This window comes from Lissotriton vulgaris, chromosome 7 (assembly GCF_964263255.1).
Source record: "Lissotriton vulgaris chromosome 7, aLisVul1.2, whole genome shotgun sequence".
Taxonomy (NCBI): domain Eukaryota; kingdom Metazoa; phylum Chordata; class Amphibia; order Caudata; family Salamandridae; genus Lissotriton; species Lissotriton vulgaris.
The window spans coordinates 266,080,787-266,092,473 of NC_141695.1; positions in this window are offsets into that span (position 1 = coordinate 266,080,787).

Consider the following 11,687-nt stretch of genomic DNA (forward strand, 5'->3'; position numbering starts at 1 on the left):
GTCCCTATGGTGTTAGAGAACGTACCCTCAGTCAACACATCACTTGAAGACTCCAAAGAAACAGGAACCTGTGAACCCTGAGCCTCAGAAGCAGGAACCTGTGAACCCTGAGCTTCAGAAACTTCACTCACAACACCATCTCTCCTTTCAAACTGAGAAAAAACATCCAACCACCAATAATCCCTTTCCAAATCCCTGCAGAGATTCCCTTCTAAACCAGATTTTCCAGCCAAAGCAAACCGACTCATATGATGAATCGTGCCATCATCCAATTGGACTGTATTTTTCATAACCCTTACAACAGTTTTGGGTTCAGAAAACTTTGAGTGTAACTTCCCAACCTTCCTTGCAGACTTAACACGTACCAGTTGTCCAACACTGATATTTACCTCCCTGGTGCCATGTTTCCTGTCATAATAATTTTTGTTTCTGTCTTTTGACTTCAAAATAGATTGCTGAACTTTGTCAGCATCCCAATCCACTCTTTTGCTTCTACCAATCCATCCTGGATTGATTTTAGAATGAGGAAATCTCCCTCTCATTAGACAAAAAGGACTTTCACCTACAGTGTCATGAATTGTGACCCCATAGGACCAGATCAATCTAAACAATTCATCATCCAAATTTTTATTACTCTTTTTCGCCAATTGTAAAACACCTTTAAGCATCCTGTTTGCACTTTCAACTACAGAATTACCCCTAGGATGGTACAATGCGGTAAACTTTTGCTCAATTCCAGTGCTGGTTACAAAATTTTTCATTAAGTCTGATTTAAATTGAACACCATTGTCCGTCAGAATACTTGCTGGAAAACCCTCTCTCAAAAAACACATTTCCAAAAATGTTATGACACTTTGAGTGTCCACCCTAGATACAACTTCCACTTCGAGCCATCTTGAAAACAAATCAACCAACACTAAAATGTGCCCTACAGCATTATCTTGCCAAATAACGGGTCCCATGATATCCAACGCCACACTCTGCCAGGGTAAAGCAGGACATTCTAAAGATGACAAAGGTGGATTTAGGGTTTTCTGTGCTTTGTCAGAGATTTCACATTGAATGCAATTGCGAACAAATCTTTCTATGCTCACATCAATCCCAGGCCACCAATATAACATCTTAATACTTCTCTTCGTTCTAGTGATTCCCGGATGACCTTCATGCCCCAATTCAAGTATTCTGTCTCTCATACCCACTGGAGGTATGTTTTTCTCAGATCTGCATAGAAAATCCCCATCCTGACTTAATTTGTCTCTGACTTCCCAGAAAGGTCTTAAATTTTGATCCAGTTTGTCCAATTTACCCCATCCCTGAATAAGTTTATCAGAAACAGTTTGCAACAAATTATCTTTTTTGTGTTCCTCCTCCCATGTGCTCTTCGAGAGAGTAGGAGTATTGTCAAACACAGCAGCAACACACCAATCATTCCAAGGGTCTGGTGCTATCTCTTTGAGAGGCAAAGAATGTCTACTAAGAAAATCTGCTTTTACATTCTTAGCTCCAGGAACATATTGCACTTCATAAACAAAATCTTGGATTCTCATGGACATCCTCGCAATTCTGGCTGAAGCTCTAGAAAGACCTTCGGTAGTCAACAACTTTGTCAAAGGTTTATGATCAGACCTTAAAAGGAACTTCTTTCCCCAAACGAACTTCCTAAAATACTCCATAGCCGTGACCATCCTGACTCCTGCAGAGGTGGTCGCTCCCCACGCTCCCTGATCTCGTAGCGCTGGACTGCTACATTGCCTGCTTTCATATCGTGCCAGATTGGTATTGTAGCGCTGTGCTGAACTGTAACATTGCCTGCATTTAAATTGCGCCACATCGTAGTGCTATATCGTAGCGCAATATCACATTGCCTGAGTATTTGCTTAGCCTGGTTTCGCTTTTGTTTCTGCTGCCATTTTGTTGTTTGTTTGCCTCCCAGCCCGTCCCTCCACCCCGCTCCCGCCTCCCAACTGCTCCTCCCTCCCACAGATAGCATAGGAATCGTCCTGCCTTCACTAGCGCTGTGACCATCCTGACTCCGGCAGAGGTGGTCGCTCCCCACGCTCCCTGATCTCGTAGCACTGGACTGCTACATTGCCTGCTTTCATATCGTGCCAGATTGGTATCGTAGCGCTGCACTGAACTGTAACATTGCCTGCATTTAAATTGTGCCACATCGTAGCGCTATATCGTAGCGCTATATCGCATTGCCTGAGTGTTTCCTTAGGCTGGTTTCGCTTTTGTTTCTGCTGCCATTTTGTTGTTTATTTGCCTCCCAGCCCGGTCCTCCACCCCGCTCCCGCCTCCCAGCTGCTCCTCCCTCGCCCCACCCCCATCCACTATCCACTTATGACAGATGCTTTTGCGTGCAGCGTTCACGCGCAGCGGACGCGCACCATGCACGCCGAAGGTGCGCCAAAGGTAGGCCCGTCTACGCCCATCCGCGCCTGGACCGCGCCCAGCGCCAGACCCCCTGTTCCCCGCAAAATCCACTCCACCCACATAACGTACGATGCCGCTACCCTCTCAGCACTTAACCCTGGACGAATCCCAAACTGCTACCAAGCCGCCCCAGGACACATCCATGGACTCTATACCTGCCACTCCTGCAAGTTCGACAGCATCAGGACCCACACCAAATCCACTAACTCCAAACAGAGCTCCAACACTAAGCATCTGAAATGCATCCTACTCAACACCCGTTCGGTCCACAGACACGCCATTGACCTTTGGAACCTACTCAACACTACATCGCCGGACGTCGCCTTCCTTACAGAAACCTGGATGAACGCCTCATCAGCTCACGACATCGCCATAGCCATCCCGGATGGCTACAAGATCATCCGAAAGGACCGCACCAACCAAACAGGAGGAGGCATCGCCATCGTCCATAAGAAAACCATCCGCATCACGACCAGTTCCGACCACAACCTCATTACCGCCGAACACCTTCACTTCCAGATCCACACCGACCCCAAGACCACACTCAGAGGCACCCTCATCTACAGGCCACCAGGACCCCGCACACAATTCAGGGAAGACATCACCGACTTCATCAGCCCACACGCCCTCCCCTCCGAGGACTACATTCTACTGGGAGACCTTAACTTCCACCTGGAAAAGAAAAACGACAGCAACACCACCACCCTTCTGGACAACCTGGCCAACCTCAGACTCGAACAACTTGTTGATACCCCACCCACTATGCCGGACACACACTCGACCCAATCATCACCTCCAGCAAGCACATCTCCTTCAACCACACCACAGCTCTCCATTGGACGGACTACAGCTGCGTTCACTTCAACTACAAAAAGACCACAACCCACAACCTCCCACAACCAGTTCCCTGAAGAAACTGGAACAAAATTACCACCGACCAGCTCTTCACATTGCTCCACCAAAACCCTCCTACCAAATCATTGGACCCAAACCAAGCAGCCACCAACCTCACACAATGGATCACCCACAGCGCCGACAAACTAGCACCCTTGAAAAACCATCAAATCAAGCAAGGTAGCAAAAACTCCCCCTGGTTCAACAATGACCTTAAGAACTCCAAGAAGTTCTGTCTCACCCTCGAGAAAGCCTGGAGAAAAAACCCAACCACTGACAACATGACCACCTTCAAGAACGCCACCCGCAAATACCACCAACTGATTCGATCCACCAAGAAATCAGCATTCAAGGATCGACTTGACAACAACGCCCACAACAGCAAGGAACTATTCAATATCGTCAAAGAATTTACCAACCCCACCGCCGGCACCAACGACATCACTCCCTCCCAAGACCTCTGCGACTCCCTAGCCTCATTCTTCCACAACAAAATCGCCGACATACATAACAGCTTTGAAAACCAGTCCGGAGACCAGTCCGCTCCACCCACCTCCGAACCAAAACCCCCCTCTAACAACCTTTGCACCTGGAACCCAATCACCACTGAAGACACCATCCGCCTGATGAACTCCATCCACTCAGGATCGCCAAACGACCCATGTCCCCACCACATCTTCAACAAAGCAGACTCCATCATCGCACCCCATCTCCGAGACGTCATCAACTGCTCCCTCAACTCCGCTACCTTCCCGGAAAGCTGGAAACAAGTCGAACTCAGCTCCCTTCTGAAGAAATCCACAGCAGACCCCACTGAACTTAAAAACTTCGCCCCATCTCGCTCCTCCCATTGCCTGCCAAAGTCATTGAGAAAGCCGTCAACAGTCAGCTCGCCGCCTTCCTCGAATCCAACAAATCCCTCGACCCCTCACAGTCCGGCTTCTGAGTTAAAAACAGCACCAAAACCGCCCTCATCGCAGCAACAGATGACCTTCGAACACTACTGGACAACGGAGAAACAGTTGCCCTCATCCTACTTGACCTCTCCTTAGCCTTTGACACAGTCTGTCATAGCACCCTCATACAAAGCCTCAGCAACGTCAGAATAAAAGGGAAAGCATTGGACTGGATCATCTCGTTCCTCGCTGGAAGAACTCAGAGAGTCCGCCTCCCCCCTTTTAGATCAGAGGCCACCGAAGTCATCTGCGGCGTACCACAAGGATCATAACTCAGTCCCACCCTCTTCAACGTATACATGAGTCCCCTCGCATCCATCGCAGGCCTACACAACCTCAACATAATCTCCTATGCAGACTACACCCAGCTGATCCTCTCCCTCACCAAAGACCCAAACACCGCCAAAACCAACTTACACGAAGGAATGAAAGATGTAGCCGAGTGGATGAAGAACAGCCGTTTAAAACTGAACTCGGACAAAACGGAAGGCCTCATCTTAGGATCATCGCCTCTGCTTGGGACGACTCATGGGGGCCACCGGCCCTGGGAACCGCACCCATACCAACGGACCACGCACGTAACCTGGGCTTCATTCTGGACTCCTCCCTCTCGATGACCAGACAAGTCAACGCCATCTCATCATCATGCTTCAACATCCTATGCATGCTCAAAAAAATCTTCCGTTGGATCCCCACCAAAACAAGAAAAACGGTCACCCATGCACTGGTCACAAGCCGACTGGATTACGGAAACACCCTTTACGCCGGAACTACAGCTAAACTACAGAAAAAACTCCAACGCATCCAAAACGCCTCTGCCAGACTCATACTAGATATCCCCCGACAAGATCACATTTCCGGTCACCTAAAAGACCTCCACTGGCTCCCCGTCAACAAGAGAATAACATTCCGTCTCCTCACCCAAACACACAAAGCCCTCTACGACCTAGGACCCGAATGCCTCAACACGCGCCTGTCCTTTTACACCCCCACCCGACAACTACGATTGTCCAATCAAGCCCTAGCCGCAATTCTGTGCATCCATAGATCAACCATGGGGGGTAGATCCTTCTCCTTCTAAGCGGCCAAAACTTGGAATTCTCTCCCCTCCCACCTCCGCCTTACACAGAACCACCTCTTCTTCAGAAAGCAACTAAAAACTTGGATATTCGATAAGTAAAGTACCCCCCCTCCCTCAAGCGCCTTGAGACCCTCTGGGTGAGTAGTGCGCTATACAAATTTTTGAACTTGAACTTGAACACACAAGCCAGTGTTTCTCTCTCTATGACGGAGTACTTCACTTCTGCAGGGGACAACGCACGGGATGCAAAAGCAATCACCACTTCTTTGCCATCCCTATTCACCTGTGGCAAAACACCACCCAAACCTATGCCACTAGCGTCAGTAGTAATAATAGATTCTGCCTTTGGATCAAATCCCTGTAATGCAGGAGCTCGTGCAATCGATTCCTTTATGATGTCAAAAGACCTCTGACAGTCATCAGTCCAACAAAAAGAAACGTTATTTTTCATCAAAGTACGCATGTTGTACGTCTTTTGCGAAAAATGGTTCACAAATTTAGCATAAAACTCCGCTAAACCCAAAAAGGACCTCAACTCATCCTTTGACTTGGGAGACGGAGCCTTCAGAATATCCTCGACCAATGAACTTTTTGGTTTAATGCCTGACCCTTCAATTTCATGCCCTGGATAGGTGACATGTTTTTCTGAAAATTTACACTTGTTGCCTTCTGCAATTAAACCATTTGTCCTGAGGATAGACAGAACCTCCCTCAATAATGTGTCATGATGGGTTTTACTTTTCCCCAGGATGAGAATGTCATCTTGAAATACAACTACTACAGGTATGTGATTGAATAGGTTTGTCATCAGCCTCTGAAACACCGCAGCGGCTGATGCCAACCCAAATGGCATTCGAATGAATCTGTAACAACCAAAAGGATTACAAAAAGAAGTCAAATGTCTGCTTTGCTTATCCAGAACTACCTGGTGGTAATCGGAAGAAAGATCCAAAGTGGAAAACCACTTCGCATCCCTTGTTAAAGAAAGCATTTCATCAATTCTAGGGAGGGGAAATTGTTCCACAATAATGTTATTATTGAGATGTCTTAAGTCAACACACAAACAGGCTCGGCCATTGGATTTGCGGGCTACGACCAAAGGCGAAACCCATTCAGCAGCCTCAATAGACTCAATGACTTTATTAGCTAACATCTTGTGAAATGTAAATGTATAGGCATTTATATAGCGCACTACTTACCCGTAGGGTCCCAAGGCGCTTCGACCGCTGCGAAACCCTTCCTGGCTTCCCTGAGAGATGGTCCCTTAATGGGTATCTCCGGGGTGAGACCAGGCATCCCCGGTGGTCTGGTGGGGCCGTTAGTGAAGATGAGGCAAGCTAATGCCCAGAGTTGCCAAGTGTGATCGCTGATCAGAGTGGGCACCGAGGCGAGAGAATTATCGAGTCCGCTGACCCTGGTCCAGAAACCTGCCGCGCCGGGAATCGAACCCTGGTCCCGGGCCGTCCTCTGCTCTCGGGTCTGCCGCCTCTAACCAGTGAGCCACACTACTTCACTAAATGTAAATGTAAATGTAGATGTATAGATCTTGTCCAATTCTTGTTTAGATCTTGTCCAATTCTTGTTTAACCTCATCCCTGATGATAAATGGAATGTTTCTAGCTTTATGAATCTTGGGAATTGAACCTTCTTTCAAATGAATCTTATGGGTGAAACCTTTAAATTTCCCCATGCGACACCCAAACACCTCAGGAAATTCTTCTAAGACCCACTTCTTAGTGTCCACACTCTCACAGGAGACCAAAACTTGCTCTTTGCTATTCGAGTTGAGAATGATGTCCAACAACTTTTGATCTTTCCACCCAAGAACCGGTGGACCATCACAGGCAACGTGCAATTTCTCAGTGGCTTGCCTTTCTTTAAATCGAAAAATGAGTGTTCTGAACCCTAAATAACTGATATCATTACGAGTGTAACTCTCTGCAGACACATCATTAGGTTCCAACCATTCACCTATTTTTTCTACAAAATGGCTTCTCCACATTTTCTGCGGAATGATAGTGAATGGAGAGCCTGAATCAGCAGCCACTTGAACTGTGATGCCACCCAAAGAAATGAGACACAAAGGTTTAGAAGACAAATCCCCTTTGATGTTCAGAACAATTTTCTTCTTTTGAATTATATTTACTTGGACATCACTATTATCTGATTCAGAATCAGAAGTAACATCTTCACACTGAACATATGTGACTTTCTTTTGTGACCCCTTCTTGCTTCTCCTGTTACATACTCTTGAAAAATGACCTATTAGCCCACACTCCAAACATTTAGCTTGTTTAGCAGAACTCTTTTCAAAAGTAGCAGAATGGGAGTAACTGCCACATCTATAACAAATTACATTACTACATTTTTTTTGTTCACTGCCATCAAATTATTTTCGATCTCTATCACGAAAATCTTTTTCCCTTTAACATATTCTCATTTCTCACATTCTTGAATCCCAATTTTTTTCCAACAACCTTCCCCACAATTTCTTCTGGAACCTTGTTATCGTGAGATAAGGTAGCTTTTGCGCAACGATCAGATAATTCTGCTTTCTTGACTAGAGCGAAAATATGTTTAAGACATTTGTCCCCTTCAACCCACAACTTATCCTGTAAAGTTTTGTTTTTGGTATACATAACAACGTGGTCACGGATTAAATCATCGTGCAATTGGGCAAATTCACACTTCCTGGCTAGTTTCTTTAAGGCTGAAACAAACTCTTCCACAGATTCATTTTTGCCTTGTTTCCTGTGGAAAAAAGCATGTCTAGTTACAGCAATGCATACTGACGGAGAAAAATGATCATCCAAATTTAATAAATCAGTTTTAAAAACATCTATATCTCCTTCTGCTCTATGATGATTGTGCATTTCCTCTAAAATACGTACCCCCTCTGGCCCCAGAGAATATAAAAGCATTCTTTTCTTCCTCTCAGGAGAAAATGCCCCATTGACGTCCTCTAAATTCGCTATATAATTTAGGAAATAAGCTTTCCAATCTAACCAAGCAACTACAGGTTCTCCAGGAACAGATAAAAACTCCTTTGAAGAGCTAATTTGCAGATTCGAAGATAAATGTACATTCGAAGAATTTACAAGCGTAGTATTTTGTGATGCATCAGATTCCGTTGGCATAGTGAGAAAAAGAAATTAAATCTTTTAAATAAGACCTGCCAAAAAAATTGGGTTAGTGAAATATAATGAAATAAAAACTCTAAATCGTGAAATAACCACTTCAGGAAAGATGTCCTCCAGTAATGTTTTAGACTTCCAGCTGCCTTATACTCGAAGAAAAGAAGAAATTTGAATAAAAAAAGTACCGCTAAATTCCTCTTTAAATACTGCCTGTTCCGAAATTTCTGCAACGCAGGTGGTTGCTAAGGAAACCCGACACACTTCCAAAATGGCCGTCAAAATGTAGGTAAACGTGTGATGATGCTATCACGCTGAAAGGCGTGATACGTGATGACGCTGCGTGATGATGCTGGCGTCGTCCACAGACGGGATTCCAAGAAGAGATTCGATGGAAAGCTCCCTCGAGACCATGTTCCAATGCAGGACGCCATTGTCAGGAATCCGTTACGGCACGGCTTTCAAAGGTAAACAGTATGAAGAAACCTTACTGTTTGAAGTAGAAAAAAAATAAATCCAAACATCGCTATGCAAACCAGATAATTTCTAATGTCATGCCTTTTCCAAAACAACAGCCAGATTCATCAATCTCCCGTTTTGCGAGGCCCTAATAGCGAATTATAGCGATTCGCTATTAAGGACTCGCAAAACGGGATTCATGTAGGATTAGCAAAATTTATTGCGATTCCTACTGATTCCTTATTTGCGATTAGCAAATTGCTAATCGCAAATAAGGAAAAACTCCCCATTCATTCCTTTGGGCCAAAAGGCCCATAGGAATGAATGGGGAGTATTCCTTATTTGCGATTAGCAATTTGCTAATCGCAAATAAGATTGCGATTTGAAGGGTGCCAGGGGTGTCCAAAGGACACCCTGTAGCACCCCTCAAATGCACATTTGAACAGGTGTTGCGCACACACATGTCCAGAGGAGATGTGTGTGTGTAACATGCAAAAGTAAAAAATGCACAAAAGTGCTTTTTACTTGTTTCTCGCAATTTACCACGAAGTCAGATGTCGTTTTAAATTGCGACCAAATATTGTGAATTTGCAATTTCAATTAGAGTGATGAATTGCATTTAAGGAATCTCTATTAGAGATTCCTTAAATCCAATTCCTCGCAAATATGCGATTTCGCAAATAGCGATTTTTGCATTTGGGATGATGAATCCCAAATGCAAAAATCGCACTCGCAAACGGCCAGATTCTCAGAATCTGGCCATTTGCGAGCGCAATTCAGGTTGATGAATATGGCTGTAAGTGGTACGAATCACCTTTTTATGCCTTTTCCGAAATAAGTGCCCAGTACGATTTACGTTTAAATTAGTTCAAAACTACTCCTCGTGAAGGAGAAAAACGGGCACACGGAGTAAAGAAAACGTACTACAAAGTACTCACAGGCTGAGAAGAAATTTCCAGGTGATAGAGCGATGAGTAGTAAATTTAACAAGAGGCAGTCACTTCTTTAGTTTAAATTCGGTTGTTCTTGTTTCAAATTCGGTTCTTCTTGTTTCAAAAACCATCCATGTCGCCAAAATTGTAGTAACATGTATTGGAAATAAAGAGGAATCCAGGAAATGAATTGTATAGGATTTATTCCTAAGCAAAGATGAATAGATGCAGCTGGAAGGAAGGTTCATCCAAGAATGAATCCCAACTGCAGTTTCAGTACACACATTAGAACAATAATTTGTAAGAAAACATTCCGCAATACATAGGAGGAATTTGATTTAAAGAAACATGCAATGACTACAGGAGCCTTGCCTGTTGCTCCATGCCGCCCCGCACACCTGAGCTGCTCGGCTGTATTGACGGCCCTTCTGCGGGCGTGCTCATGCTCTCAAGGCACTGTGACCCCATAAACCTTATTCCTACCGCAATCCACTCATCGCTGTCCTGATCTTAGCAAGGAGGCCGCCTGCAGCTACCCTTGGCGTGCTGGTGCAGCCTGTGTCCTGCTTGGGGCTGGAGTCAATATGCGTACATCTCACTCTTCTCACCGTGACTTTGTTTCCCATAGGCCCCTGCTAGTCTGCATGTCTGCTTATGCTGAGGAGAGACTCCTTCTGCATGGTGCACATCCCACTGCGATAGTCCTGCTCGCTGCTGCTTGGGAGGGAGTCTGCTGGCTCCTAGTATTCGTGTTTGGGGCTTGGCTCATCACCCATAGCGTGTTTTCCACCCATCAGGGCCTGTCTTTCATCGCACTTGCCTGGCTGTTCTGTTTAGTGCCATTATTTCTTTCTTGCACACCAGCCACCTCTTTTGACCCATGATGGCTTCAGTACCAGCCCTTGAGCTGTTTGTAGAGGAAGTCTGACCCCCACCCCCTCTGCACATGCAGCTGGATGGAAAGACTGGTACTGGTGCTGTATTGGCACTAGAAAATGACCAATGCAGCCCCATGATCCAACATTTAGGGGGCACCACCATTCAAAAGCGTAGAAAGTCAGTAGTGGAGGCTGGCCCACTTTGTACCTACAGTATCCTGAAGTGAGCCCTCATTGCACATTTTGAACCTCTCATGAATCCTGATTACGAGCAGTTCCCTCTAAGCCAAGCCAGGTAGATTTCTGAAGAATCAGTGGACGCGTTCTATGCTTGACTAAGAGAACTTGCCAGCACCTGCACACTACCCGACGCTGATGATAAGATTTGGGCCCAGTTCATTCAGGGGTGTTTCTCTGTCAAGCTGAAGGCGGACATCCTACTGTGGTAAATAAAATTACTGGGACTATTTTTGTATACATTAATGACAATAAGAATAGCTCATAAAAATGAGAGGCAGAGTCCGTTGTATCTGAGTCATACGGGCTTTAATTAAGATGACTCGAGTCACTGAGAATAGGGTTCCATCACCACTAAGGTTCAGGAAGGGATATCTAACGTTTTATTAACATCACACATTATATATAGTAAAATCGTACAATTGCAATGAATACAGTAGGCGTAACAAGTGCAGAGAGAGAGATAAGAACACATGGGCGTAAAAGAAGGCGTGTAAGGAGGCGTACACGGAGGTGTGTACCAGATGAGTCATAGAAGTGTCATGGGTGGGTGGATGCATAGAGAAAGTCTGCAGGGTCAGCAGAAACCTTCACCCTACATGTGCGCGCAACTGAACATGACGTGAGATTGACGTGTAGCTGGGGAGAGCTGGGGGCTTGACTTTAGCACTAGTAGAGGA